General features: G+C 47.1%; 1 protein-coding gene across 9 annotated transcripts in view; it reads left to right on the top strand.

Moving 5' to 3' along the window:
• The window catches only part of LOC119458913 (zinc finger protein 106-like), a 129,201-nt gene that overhangs the window by 44,981 nt on the left and 70,038 nt on the right, over window positions 1-14,182 (top strand). For 8 of the 9 annotated variants that reach the window (XR_007467865.1, XR_007467866.1, XR_007467867.1 and 5 more), the window contains 3 exons: window positions 5,417-6,701; window positions 11,832-12,435; window positions 13,778-14,125. The gene's annotated coding sequence lies outside the window, so the exon portion shown is untranslated. Of the gene's footprint in view, window positions 1-5,416; window positions 6,702-11,831; window positions 12,436-13,777; window positions 14,126-14,182 lie in introns of those variants that run through there. The other variant, XM_049670759.1, reaches the window with a different exon arrangement.

The raw sequence follows: 14,182 nt of genomic DNA, 5'->3' as shown, positions 1-14,182 counted from the left end.
CAGCCCACAACGAATGTTATGCCCGGGCTCCGTTGCGTGATCGAGCAGGAAATCGCCAAGCTCTTTCCAGACCCGCATCAACATCGTCCTGCGGCTGCTGCACTAAGCTACGCCGATGTCATCGCGACGCCCCAACATGTCCCAACGGCTCCACCACTCAGCTACGCTGAATTCGTCGCGAGGACTCAACCACTCTCTCCGAGTGTGCCTCTCCATTACGGCGACCTTGCGGCTAGGTCCTGACCGCAGCCCGCCATGCCGTCATACCAGCATCTGCCCTGTGCAACGCGACCTCTTACATGGATGGGACCTGCCCTAGCGAACCTATGGCGCACTTCCGATGGCGCACTTCCGAGCGGGTGGTCAGCCATCTTGTGTAGGGCAACCTAAAAGTGTGGGAAAGCCTACTTACGGTATTTCACATATTTCCTATTCTCATGGCGTGAAGTGCAAACCAGAGTAGGAAGCGCGAAGGCCAGTCAAGACAGTTGCTTACTGAAACATTTTTTTGGAAAGGAGGCATTGTATAGGAAATATCAAATTATTAAGAAAACAGCAGCAGCAACAGCGCAACGACAAAAGTCATACACGATGGTACAAATGGGCAAAAGCTGTAGACCGTCTAATTGAGGGTGCTGCCATTTTGCGATCACAGTGCCGTCTATCGTCTGGCGCCATGCTGGTATGTGGGATCGTGCTGGAGGGTGCACGGCGAACATTCTGTTGACGACAAGTGGCAAGTTTTCACGTTTTCCTGAGAGGTGTCAACAACGTTTTGCACTTGGCAAACTTCTTAGCGTATCATTAGTGAGCTTTGAGCTTCGATATAGCCGCAATATCGAGCGGCGACGAGTCTAGAGGCGTTGCCACAGCCCTGCCTACAATCGAAATACATGCGACGTGTTATTGTATGTTTAGCCTTGAACTCTATTGAGGTATCACTCGGGCAACAGCAATCAAAGGCGTCTCCATGTGCCATGTGGTGTGCTGCACCAGCGTATATCTCAATGTGGGTAACTAGCGAATCTCCAAGGAAACACATTTTGCTAGCTTTTGCACTTCCAAAATTTTCACAGTACGATTTTCTAAGCATTGTTTACCTGGCACCTGGGCATCAAGCTTGACTGTAAAATGACTCGACTGGAAGGGCCATTAACATGGATAAAACAACCTGATAACATTGGCCGCGAATATGCCATGATCAGTCAGACACCCTCGACGCGTTGAAAGAATATGCGCACTCTTAGGTCTCGAGTGGTGCCTCTGCAAGGGCACCTGGCCGACTAAAGTAATGGAGCATGCGGTGCGTGGCGGTGGCCAGACAGCTTTCCGGCAAGATTCTGAAGCATGGGAGAGCTATTGTGAACTAGGGGCCGGGCCAGCACATGGTAGGCAAGGCTTTGGTTACAGAATGAAAAAGAACACGCCTTCATTTTCTTAGTTGGCATGTGCTGTTTTCATAACATGTCCTCAGTCAACTTCCGCCAGAACGTTGGTTGCCAAGCATGATAATCTTGGAACGCATTTGAACAGAATAACTTTAATGGGCATGCACAAAGAAATAGTTCACATAGTTCACTGCGTCCATTTGCAGTGGTTGACCGGCTCGAATACGCACGTTTCGTTCGTATCCCAGTTTGGTCATTGGTGTCGAGTTCATCGCCGTGCGCTCACTGGAAACAAAATCTTCTGAACACACACGCGACTAAGCGAGTGCTGTGAAGTCCTTTCTGTTTATGCTGGCAATTCAAAGCCAATGCTTGTTTGCAACAGCAGCGGCGGGGTCCACGGAGTCTCCGTGGCTGAATATTCACTTCACATTCACTTCCAAAAGTTATTTTTGCAGCCAAAAACAGCACAGTGGTAACCCGTTGACCGCGAGTGATCTGGCACCGCAGCACTCACAAACGGAAATGCATTAGAATCGCACTAATTCGGAAATGGCACCACTACCGTTCCAAGCCCAAATCTGACATTCCAAGCCCACTCCAAATCTGACATTGAAACGGTGCCGGCTACGTGCGAAGCAGTGATTGAGGCACATGATGTGCCGTCTTTTGGTCTGTCATACAGATTGGCCTTACGATGAGCCGCCTGCCATAAAGTTGGGATAACTCTTCGGTATATTGAAGAAAAACTGGATACCAATACTTTCTATGCAATAAATAAATGATTGGCGCAAAACACAGGTCCACTATTAAACTGAGAACCTCGTTGGTATTTAGTACAACAGAACTTCACTAATTCATTAGTTCCAGAGGAAAAAAAGCACTTCTATATGCTAAATAAGAATTCTATTGATAAAAAAATTTGTTCCAGACCTTCATATACTAAAAATGAGCTGTAATAAGGCCTGCATACTAATTTGGGGTTCCCTTTAGTAAGAGTAGACCATACTGTATATCTTGATTTCTAATACTGTATATCTTGATTTCAGTATACCTAAGTTCCTGATAGCTTGCTGCATTCTTATACAATACTAGGAGACTCCTGAGCATGTGCAACTCTGTGTTTTCTTGCCCAAAATTTGTAAGCATTAAATTTAGCAAAAATTTTTAACTTCTAGTGAAGAAGAGGGATTATGCAGTGGGGCATCCTTACCAGCACTGTCTAGTGGGTCAGTCTCTCCAGCGCATCGCTCGGACTACGCCGCTCGCGCTCGCAGTTCCCTGAACTGATTGCACGGTCAGCCCTAATGCTGGCGTTCAATAAAAGCCTTTACACTATATTCTTCTTTTTTTTCTTGAATCAATTTGACATTCCATTCGAAATCTACTGTTCGGTATTCGCACACCCCTAATTATAAGAAAGGCACAAATTGACACATGTCACCTTGACAAACTCTTTTATTAGGTCCTTAGAAGTCGCCTATGCAGTGGAATCTCGTTGGTACGATCTTCACGGGAACCGGAAAATAAAGCGCATCATCCGAAATCATATCATCCAACGTATTATCCAACTAAATCGTAGTATTGGAAAAAGAAAAAAAAACATAGCATCCCGAAAAACGTATCACGCAGAATCGTATCAACGAGGTTTCACTGTATATTGCACATTGTGTGCAATTGGTATTGGTATTGCTGTTGTGTGCAATGTATATGCGACATTAGAGGCTAATTGAAACTGTAGGTAGTGGTGCTCACCATGTCTGTCCTTCACTGTGTACACGTGTCAATTGGCGCTCTTCTTCTAATAACAGAGCGGAACTTCTTATGTTTGAGAAGGTTGTGGTGTCTGCTGCTGAAACCTGTCGTAATTAGTAGACAGCCACAAACATTGCTTTATTCTGCTGCTTCTTATTCTTTATCTGATGGTGAGGTATGAAGCAGCAACTTCAGGTTCTGTGTTTGATACGGCAACTTTCGTTTTGGAGCGCAGCTCTTAGGTGCCCGTTCCTGCACAGAGCGTCGGCGTGCCTCGGCGTACCTCGTAACCCAAGCGAGCGAGCACAGAGAAAGATCAAAGCGAATGGGGAGCACAGCGGGAGATGAAAGCATGAGGCGGAAAGTGGAGGGGGAGCAGAGGGGAGACTACGTGCGCACGTGCTGAGATGCCGCTGCGTGTGCGATCTCATCTGCGCTTCCGAGGGGGGTGGGTAGAGTGGCGTGAGGCGGGGAGGGCTATGCTCGTCCGTGGCATCAGCTGCTGAGGTCAGTCCGCAGTACCAGCGTGTGTGATGGGGATCACTGCTCCTGCAAGGGGTGGTGGCTAGTGGCTACGAGTATGGCTCGATGTGACGCTCCCTTGGGTGTTGTCGCCGCTGACACTGGTGGCACGATATCCCCGTGATGAAGGGCCGCTCTTGTCGTTGGTGGAATGAAAGCGTGCAAAGAAAAGTGTAGTGCCACGCAAGATGGGCTGTGTGGCAACGATGGCTACGATATAGACGATGGCTATGATATGGTGCCAGAGTAGTGTGCGTCGTCTTTATAGAAACAAAGCACTGCATTAGCAGAGACCTATCTTTGGCAGCTGCTGTCAATCATGACCATGCATCACCCACGTACTGCCACACTTCACTCCATTTGCTATGTGCCACACAAGACAGATTGTTCGCGCCAGCAACGTTACTCACAGCGTTCTCTTCCTAATATAAACCGTGTGCCTATATAATCATAATACAAAATATTGGCACACGAAATGAAAACACGTATAGAGCTGCGCTCAAATTTCGCATTAGGGAGTATCGTAATCGTCAATTTTTTGTCAGTCCTTTTCAGTTTCGAGAAGACTTTCGAGGGCACTTCAAGTATAGTGTGCTGTAGTACAGTAGAGCCTCGTTCATATGTTCTGGAAAAAAAAAAAACGAGAGAAAGACCTTGCTACTAACCGGGAAAATGTACATCCAAAGTCACCAAAAATTTAACATACGCACCTGTACTTGACATCTGAGCAATGCGAATCATTGCGGGAATAGTTGCAGCACGAGACGCCGATGCGTGCCAAGCTGGTGAAGGAAGAAAAAAAAAGCTTTATTAAATTGAAAAAGGAGTGGGCTGCTGGGTAGGGCCCCTAGTCCAGGACTTCATTGGTTTTACCCGCCATCTTCACCTTTTCTGTTGGCCGTAGCCGATTATTCGGACTAGAACTGGTGAGGCCAGAGCATTTTATCGTTTTCGAAGTTTTGGCAAACTTGTTGCACTTCTCGAATTCGGCTTTCGTCAGCAGCTTCTGAGTGGGGTGTTCTTGCGGGAAGTCTTCATTTGCCCACTCGGTGCTAATCACTGCGGCACGAGACGCTAAACATTTGTGTAGTGTTTTACGCAATTTCCGCTACACTACCACGGTGTGCCAGGCGAGCTCAGTAGAAGGTGCCATTAGACAGTTTCTGGGACCAACAAAATTGGTTGGTTGGTGTGGTAGAACCAACTTTAAATACAGTAGAACCCTGCTGATACGTTTTTCACGGGACTGTAAAAAAAAAAAAGAGACGTAAGAGCCGGGAAACAGGAAAAATGGAGAAATGGGAGTAGGTGTTGTTGAACTGCACACAATATTATTTTAATTTTTACGTGTGAAAAAAAGTCGTAGTTTCGCCCAACAGCCGAAGTATCGATTGCGATAGCAAATTATTAGACAGCTATACAAAGTAAGAACAGCGGGGTTACCAATGCATTGGGTTCTATGGGAGCAGGGCCGGGACCGGCCGAAAGCGACGTAACAGGGGGGTCCTACTGGACCTATATTAAACTGAAACACTGATCCAGCATATTTTAGGGATGGATATCCTGAAACTGTTGCTAGTCTAAGGATGTATGCTTAGTGGGTACGACTTCATTGCATCCAGCCTCCTTCATACATGCTACATTTGCAGCTGAGTATCGAACCCGAGATTTAATTTTTGCTAAAACAGCGTTGTGGCCAAGTTTGAGCAGCATACTTTTGCACTGAGCATGCGTTGTCACCTTTTCTGCAGGTACAGCCGTCATCCGCCGGCAGAGAGCCCCTCCCCGTGGAGCAGCGACGACTACGGCTGTGGCTTTGGATCGTATGGAAACGGTGGGTGGCAAGGTGGCAACAAGTCTTGGAATCGGGATGCGCACGAGAACGACACACGTCACGACAACGACAGTGCCGGCAGACACGGCGGTCACAGGTCACATCACCATTCTCCAGAAAACACGTCCAAGACTGATAGTCACAGTGAACACGCTGCGACTGGGGCTAGCAAGGAACAAGGTGAAAAACCAGCAAGCTGCAATAACAGTAGCAGCAGCGCCAGCAGTTCATCTAAGTCACATGGTCAGGGCTCTAACGGAAAGCCCTCTGTGTCCGCAAAGTCAAGTACTCCAGCAAGCACCAGGTCCAGATCAAGTACTCCAGCAAGCACCAGTGAACACAGCAGCAGCAAGGTGTCATCGTTACCAGCAAAACTTTCAAAATCAGCCGCTGGAGGAACAGCAACGGCCGCCTCGGCGGAAGAACCACCAGCTAGGAGAGGAGAAGGCGGCGCAAAGAGTGATTTGTTGTCGCGCCAGTCTCAGAAGAAAGATGTTCAGATGCAGGAGCCAAGCAAACCTGTCAGCAAGATTGTCAAAAAACCTTCATTGCAAACTCCCGCCATCAAGTTTACCTCCAAGAAGGCAGTTGCAACATCCAGTCCAAGGCCGTCCCCCAGAAGTAAATCGGCGGATGGGTCGAAAGCATTGGCAAGTCCTATGAGAACAGGAGCAACAAGTTCATCGGCACCACCAAGCATGGTTGTTGGTAAACCAAGGCCCACAACTAGGAGCGGCACTTCGCCCTCACCGGCGGCGACTGAGATGAAAATAAAAGTGAAACAGGAGGCCAGCAAGGACATGGGAAGTTCAACAGAAAACACCGTGGCTGCATCATCATCTTCATCTAATCGGAATCACCTCATATTTCTCTCCTCTGAAGAGGAAGATGCAGACGCACCCGGTGAAACTGCGACATTGAAGAAGAAGGCAAGACCGGATGGCGACACCACGACGACCGAGAAGACGGTGCCAAGGCCAAAACACTGCAATCCTGCTGCAGCAGCCATGCCGCCTCCCAGCCCGGATAGGGGGGAGCCTCAGGTGAAGAAGGTGGTTTTGAAGAGCCCAAAACTTGGGCCGCTTTCGACCAAGGACATGTACCGTAGAGATGTTCTGGACAAGCTGGTGAACTTCCCGTCATCACCACAGGTGCAGGCGCAGCTCAACAAGTGGATGATGGAGATGCAGAAGTCCCAAAGAGTATGTGTACAGGATGTTTATTTCTTCTTTTGGTTTTAGCTATATGCCATCTTGCCAACTCTGTGCTGTACTGTAAACCTTATGGCTCGGGCCAGTCAGTTGGGAACGAGAGCCAGCCGTCCATTATTTAGGAGAAGGGTGCAGGGCTTGCTAATCCATCCAAGACCCTTGGCCAGCATTGGTCAGCGGGGAATTAATGGTGGGCAATAGATTAGTCCTTTTTCTGGCTCCTCTTTCTAATTGCCTGACACAATTCGTAGCTTCGGGTGCACTTTGTGGAGGTGGTGAGAAGGATTAGAGAATGTGTGCTTGCATGATGACAGTGCAAGAGAACTTTTAGGGAACTCTAAAGGCAAGTATTTGAGTCAACCAGTATGATGGATTAGTGCTCTGCAGCGTCCATAGCATCGCTATTAGTGATAACACAGCTTTCGTATGCAAGAAAATAACATGAACATAGGATGGATGGGGTTGGTGTCACTAATGTAAAAGATAAGTACCAGGTATGCATGGTATTTGAGGACATGGCTTTCAATCACCGTAGGCATTTAACATTATCATTCTATCTATGTGCTTAACATCGTCCACACCAACCCCTGTGTCCCCTATGTGGACCTTTTCATCAGGTGAGGAGGAAAGCACGCGTTACGAGACTTTCCTTTTCTCTGGCTTGTGCGAGCCACTCTACACTGCTTGAATGTGCTGCTATCGCATACTGCGAAACAACCTGGAGATGTTTTAGCCCATTCTCCAAGAAATTTATGTGATGTCAGTTCATACAAGGTCTTCAGGGAACCACTGCGTAGCGTTTGGGTGCAGCACTGACTACCATACGTGGCTTTAATGCCAGTATGCGGAGATTTCTCTCGACACACATCATCTGCTGTGGTGTGTGCACGGGTTGTGAACCATTTTGGCTGTATCGGTTTTCACTCAATGAAGAGAGTGATGTATGGGAATAACAGCATGAATTGGAAAATGTCACGATCTGATTGCTATGCATGGGAACTGAAACCTAAGAATGCTTGTGTACAACCAATCCAGTGCAATCCCAAAACATCTAAGCAACAATCGTTATAAAATATTTGTGTCAGCCGCCAGCATAATTCTCTAGCATTTCAATTGTAGTAGTCTTGAAATCACTATGCTATGTCTATGTTAGCCTCCTGTATGAGGCTGATGGCGTGGTTCAACACAGTGATGACTGTGGTAAACTAGCATTTGACATATAATCTTTGTGCTTCAGCATTGCCTTTTGGCCCTGTAAAGCAGTAATATCTAAAGGGTATCGCAAAAAAAAAAAATGCGACGGCTATTTGTGAGGACACACTTTCCATAAAATGAGTGACTGCACGTTGTAGAGGACTGGACGAACAAGGCCAAACAAGAAATAATCAGTTTTCATCCTCTTGAGGCTTGTAAAGTCGGAATCACGTATGCTTTGGTCTTCATCTCTCACGAAAAAAAATGAAAGCACAGGCAAACACCGCAGTAACACCACACATGGTCATGCCACATGCTCGAGCTATGTGCTATGTAGAACAAACAGATCTTTAACCCAGCATCTACCACTGCTTGGGACGCTTGCACAGCCCACAGCTGGTTGCTCGACCAATCGACAAGTTTGATTCACAATCTACGATATGCTGTTATTACTAATCAAAATTAATTTCTTCGTGGGCAGTAACTGCGTAATACAACAAACGAGGCGTGTGCATAGATAACAATTTGAACAATGGTCAAAGTAAACAGCAGGAACTTATCCCGTAGCATAGCGGTACCCACGCTGTTACAATCGTCACTATTCTTTCCTAACTACTCATTGCTGCTAAACTGCAGCTTAGAATTATGAGATCGTTGCAGTAAAGTCACATTCTTTTAAAAATGCACAGCTTATTTGCGAGGCTGATGTAGGCTTAAACGCACACACATCGCGCTAGGTGCTCTGTCCGCGTACAGGCCAGCTAAAACTCCGGTCATGTGCCGAATTAAATCTCTTCAGTACGTCTCACAGAACCGTTTGCCACGTCATACTAAAAAGACCGCCGCTACTGCAAAAACAACCACCAAAAACGGCCATCATGGATATATCTTGCATACAACATGGAGTGTTCGCCGAAGCCAGCATGCCAAGTGTCCATCGATGACGCCACTGCCTACGCAATATGGCAGCGCCCATGAAATAAAGGTCAGCACATTTATTCCAAGGTTTCAGCTTTGAGTCTGACGCTGGTACGTTCTCCTAGTCATCTTACATGCCAACCACAGCGACTTGGAGATTGTCGTTTTTTGAATCTCTGGAAATGGTTTGTTTTCAGGGCGAGACAATAGTCCATGGCCAATTATCTGTGACAAAGGTAATTAAGTGCTTCCAGTGGTCACCACCTATTCAGACGGTTCAATTTCTACAAATGAAAGTCATGTTGAGTGGGAACCCTGAAATGCCAATTAGTGCCATGGTGGGGCAGCTTTAAGTGGCTGAGTCAACAGGCAAGCTTCCTGGGCAGGATTTCTGTAGGTGCCACTGCAAAGTTGTGGATTTGTTCGCACCCACAACGCCTGCACCACCCAAGAAAGTCTTTCTGCTTGCAAACTTCTGTGGCCACGTCACCCTCAATATGTCGTCCTAGTTCCGAATATCTAAACCTGTACACCGCTACGTATGGTGGGCATCACTGAGAGAAAGACTAACAAACAACCACACAATGATGAAAATTCACTAAAGCCTGCTATTGTGGAAGCACTGCCCAACATCAACACCCACAATCTGATCCAAGTATATTTGCAGCCCCCTCTGTCACAGTCAAACATGCTATATAGTATAGACCCTATCGCTCTTTACAACCATAGTGCCTGGACGGCTTCCAATTTTGCCCACTGACTTAGCCCGCTAAATTTAGCGGGCAAAAAAAGGCAAGGACAAGAGCAGTACATTAAAACAGAAGCGTACAAGTTTTGCAGCGAAGCTGTTAAGGGCTAGTTCCCCCAGGATCGTGTCCGCATGTAGAAAAAATATTGCCACGACAACTTGGCCACACTCAACTTGTGCGCCCTTCGTATTGGACACTGTGCACGCCATACCGTGGTGTTGTTCAGCAACAACAGGCAGCGATCTTCGTGGCACGAGCACCCGGTAAGACCTGGCTCGCATGAGCCACATGCACAAGGTATGAGAAGAAAGAAGAAGACGGACTCCAGTTTTAGAACGCGCTGCCGGACATTCTTGATGACCGCAGTGACGTTTAGTCGTGAGCACAGGTTCACCCTTAATAAATATTGTTATTTTGTTAACCTGTGTTCCTCAACATCGTTACAATATCATCATCAACACTGGCTCGAGCATCATCGTCTTCTTCCGCAGCTGGCTCGTTGGCGCCACTCGGCGCTCGTGCTGTTGGATGCATGAGTGCGTGTTGAGTGCCGTTGGATGCATGAGCGCGTGTTGAGCAAGCATTCAACACTCGCTCATGGCATTGCTCCCGCGTTGGTCGTCGACTGTTTCAATAGCTGGCTGCGTTGCCGCTGATCATTCTAGTGTAGAATTTCACTTCTCTTCTGTCGTCGTAATGTGGAGGCTTCATTTATAGGGGTATGAGTCATTGCTTAAGGGGGTATGCGCCATTCATTGTCTTACGTAACGGGCAGATCTAATTTTGAAGAAATTTCATGAAATTCGCCCAGAATGAACCTGCTCGGGAAAGGGCTCGTCGTCGAGGTGCCGATTCTAGCGTGAGGGCTTCCAAAGCCCAGGCAAAACGTGAGCAAAGAGCCGCAGACCCCGAGTTGAGGGCAACCGTCAGTGAAGAGCTTTCGACCCCGAGTTGTGGGAGTGCGATGTTGAGGCCAAATGTCAACATCGACTTGCCCTCCAGGAACCCGACAACGGTGGTACACGTCTTTGCAACGCTAGCGCCAACTTCCCCACTGCGACGGCCAGGTTTCAACACTAGTTTCTCAACAGGAAGGCCATGTGAACACATTTCTCAACCAGAAGGCCATGTGTTCCATCATGAACATGTTCGGTTGGATGATGCCCAACAACGATATGCCCATTCTCATTGAGGGGGCAGCATTCACTACAGTAGACCCACCATAGTCACAGCTTCGCAGGTTTCCATCGTCACAGTAATGGAAGGGCTCCAATTTTTTTTTTTTTTTTTTGGACGCTTTTCTCCTGTACATAACCACAATTTTACAAGGCAAGGCATTAGTGATACAAAAACATAAAAGTATTTGTCTTGAGGATAGTGCACCTTTGTTTTATCTGAAAACATAAAAAGAGACTCATAAAAAGAGACTTTCCATGCATTTAAACAACTTGAAAACACACTTTTTTTTTCGGCGTAGTAAACTGATGAGGCATGTGACTGGAAGCTTTTTGGGGCCGCAGGGCCACTGCTATCGTGCGCGCGAAACTGTGCATAGATTCCACAGTTTGCCTTTACTGGCTTTTCAGTAAGTGTTGTGTTTTTTCTATTTCTTTTTTTTTTTTTTTTTTTGAGGTTTGTAGTGCTAGCCGGTATAAATTTTGTGTTAGTGTGAAAACAATCACCAAACTTTTAAATGGGCCAGCGACCTTATCACAAACATTCGGTACAATGTAAAAAAGGGCATGCCATCGCATGGGTTGTCCTTGAAGCATTTCTGTGGCAATTTTAAACCCCCCCCAGAAAAAGCTCAGCTTTGCCTAGCTTGCATAACTGAACATGAGCATCATTAATAGCCATTTATTTGATGTGTTCTATACATCTTTCAAAGACCTGCACAGTAACAAGAATACAATCTCATGGTGGCTCTATCAATGCCAGGATGTTGGATGCCCAAGTTGTGATCTTGCATCGTGGCTTCGTATTTTTTTTTTAACTAGGTTCGATTTTATAAAGGGCTTCACTCACGGTAGGATTTCACAGAAGTTGCACAAGAGCACAGGCGTCTCTGTCACTGTGTGTGCTGGTGCATGCAATGTGAAGTTTCATATCCACAGAACAAACCAGTTACCCTTTTCCAGTTAACCGCTGGCTCATTTTGCACTCACAAGTTTTCAGGGGGGTGTCATTTCATTGTGCTTTTTATTGCCTAGTGGTACAGTTTGGCAAAGGTTTCGCCCATCTTTTTGTTATTTGTGTGCAGTCTGTGACATCGCGGAAGACGATGAGGCTGTGCGCGACACAAGCTCGCCTGGGGCAGGAGGACGACGCCTTGCTGGGCAGCATCCCCAACATTGATTTCGACGTGCTCCTCAGGCAGGTTGAGTCATGCGAGCTCCCCGAGGAGATGCTCAAGAGCCTAATGCAGGCTCTCAACACAGATGCGGAGCAGCCTCACTCGACCGCGGGTGAAGCACCGTCATTGATCGCGGCAAGTCTCGGCTCGAAAGGGAGTAGTCTGCACTTAACATCAGAGTTGAGGGCAAGTCCTCGATCGACGCCGCCTATGGGCGGCGCAGCTGCAAAGTCTGTTGCCATAAAAACGAGTCCGGCTTCCGCGAAGATCTCGAGCGCTGCGGAGAGCCTGGGTTCAAAGAGCGCTTCAGGTGTTTCCACGAAGTCAGCAGCAACGACGAGCTCATGCGGGGGCTGGCACTTCGTCTTCAGAGGACGAGTGCATGGTGGTTCCGACCCCAAAGAAAAATGTGGTGCCTGTGCTGATAGACTCGGATGACAACGGCTCGACGGACGACGAAGACAACAAGCCAAGCACAACAACGCCAACGGTAAAGGCGTTGGGTGGAAAGGTAAGTTTCAGCCACACTTATCATTCTGGCCGTGAAAGCTTGGCAATTTTCATTGGCAGGAGTTCTGTCCAGTTGTGATAAACCTGCAGGTCAACAGTTCTCAGTATATGCTAAGGCAAGCTTTATAGTATTTCGCTTTGGAGCAGCAGAGTGTGTGACCTGAAGCTCTCTGAGAGCACCCCCTCAGTTGCGTGCATCTAAGCTTAGTAAAAGCTTGTTAATTTGCATTTCAGAAGACCAGAAAAAGAGTTTAATTGCTTTGTGGATCTAGTGCTTATGAAGTTAATTCAGAAAACATGAATGATCTTTTTGTGACTAAGGCTCCTCCTCCCTTTTCAATTCTTTTATAAATTTGTTCAGATTCGAATTTCACAGGTACGCTTAACGAGTACGAATTAAACCGAATTCGAACCAACGAAAGTAATTGAAAAACAGGCATAATTGATAACGGGTTTCTAGAAAGCACTTGTAACTCACAATATTTATTGACCAAAATAATCTGTGATCACTTTTTGCTTCTTTTCTTTGAAAGCGATGGTCATCAATTTGTCTTCCAAAGCGCAAATGTGACGCAGTGCTTCATCTTCACCCTCCTTGAAGTTAAAAAATAGGCGTGCGACACCGAGCGCCTTCATTACAGTAGCCGACGGATTTTTTGGATGTGATGGATATTCTGGACTTCATAAATGCACCGTCAGGGTTCCCGTAGAGCTAATGCAATTTTGCGACCGATTTTTCGGACGAATTTAGACCCCAAACTTAGATTTTCCAGACTAGATAGCTTGTCTGAGCCTTGCTACCCAATCTTGGAGGCCGCCATGTTGGTTTTTCCGCTGGCTCGGCCAGGCTTGTCTTCTAGTGGCCTGCTCTATGGCCTCCAAGATTGGGACTGCACGCTATCAATAGAGAGCGCGTGCCATCCTCTTGTCTCGAAGGCCATGCTCGCTCTTCCTTGGCTTTTTTCAGTTAGCACTATTGTCATAACTACTTATTCGGGTCCCTTTTTTTTATCACCGCGTGGCGGCGCAGTGTTGGAATTATTGATGGAGTAGCCTATCAATAATTCGAGTCAGTTTACCGATAGATGCCTATGCTGTGTGGCCAGACTGCGACAGTGCGAATTATCTAAAGGTTTGAATTCATGAGGTGTGAATTAACGAACCTTTACTGTAGTGTTGTATTTGTTTTGATTAAGTTAATCTCAAGTTATGATCACTTAAAAGAGCACTGTCTTTGTTATCAAAGTACATATTTTTAAACTTGCTGCTTTCTGCCTTGTGACTGGGCATGCATTTGCACATGCAATAAAATTTTGGTTTGTTTTCGTAACGCCCACATGCAGACCACACCTGAACATTGTGCTCAGTCATCGTCGCCGCTGGCACAGGAAGGCGGCCATCGAGTGCGCAAGATTCAAAAGCTTGCACGAAGAAAAGGCAGGCAGCCTTCTGAGAGCATGGACGGCAGCCTCACTGACAGCGCCGCGGCATCCTCAAGGCCTGTCGAAAGCAGCAGCAATGCTAGGGCGGTGGAATTGTCCCAAGAGTCGAAGAGGCTGTCACCGAGGTTGAAGAGCACCACACCCACCACTGCTGCTGGCTCTACGGCCATGGTCACGTCGTCGGTAGCGTCCAGCAGTCGCGGCAGGTGCTCTGCACAGATGTCAGTTTCCCCGCCCACCTTTCCAGAGGTAATCTGCTTTGCCAAGTTGCACCAAATCTCAACTGAATTCAGGGTACGACGTCAG

This window comes from Dermacentor silvarum, chromosome 7, assembly GCF_013339745.2.
Source record: "Dermacentor silvarum isolate Dsil-2018 chromosome 7, BIME_Dsil_1.4, whole genome shotgun sequence".
In the NCBI taxonomy this organism is placed as follows: Eukaryota; Metazoa; Arthropoda; class Arachnida; order Ixodida; family Ixodidae; genus Dermacentor; species Dermacentor silvarum.
The sequence above is the reverse complement of the archived record's forward strand: the minus strand, read 5'-3'. Positions and strand labels throughout refer to the sequence as shown.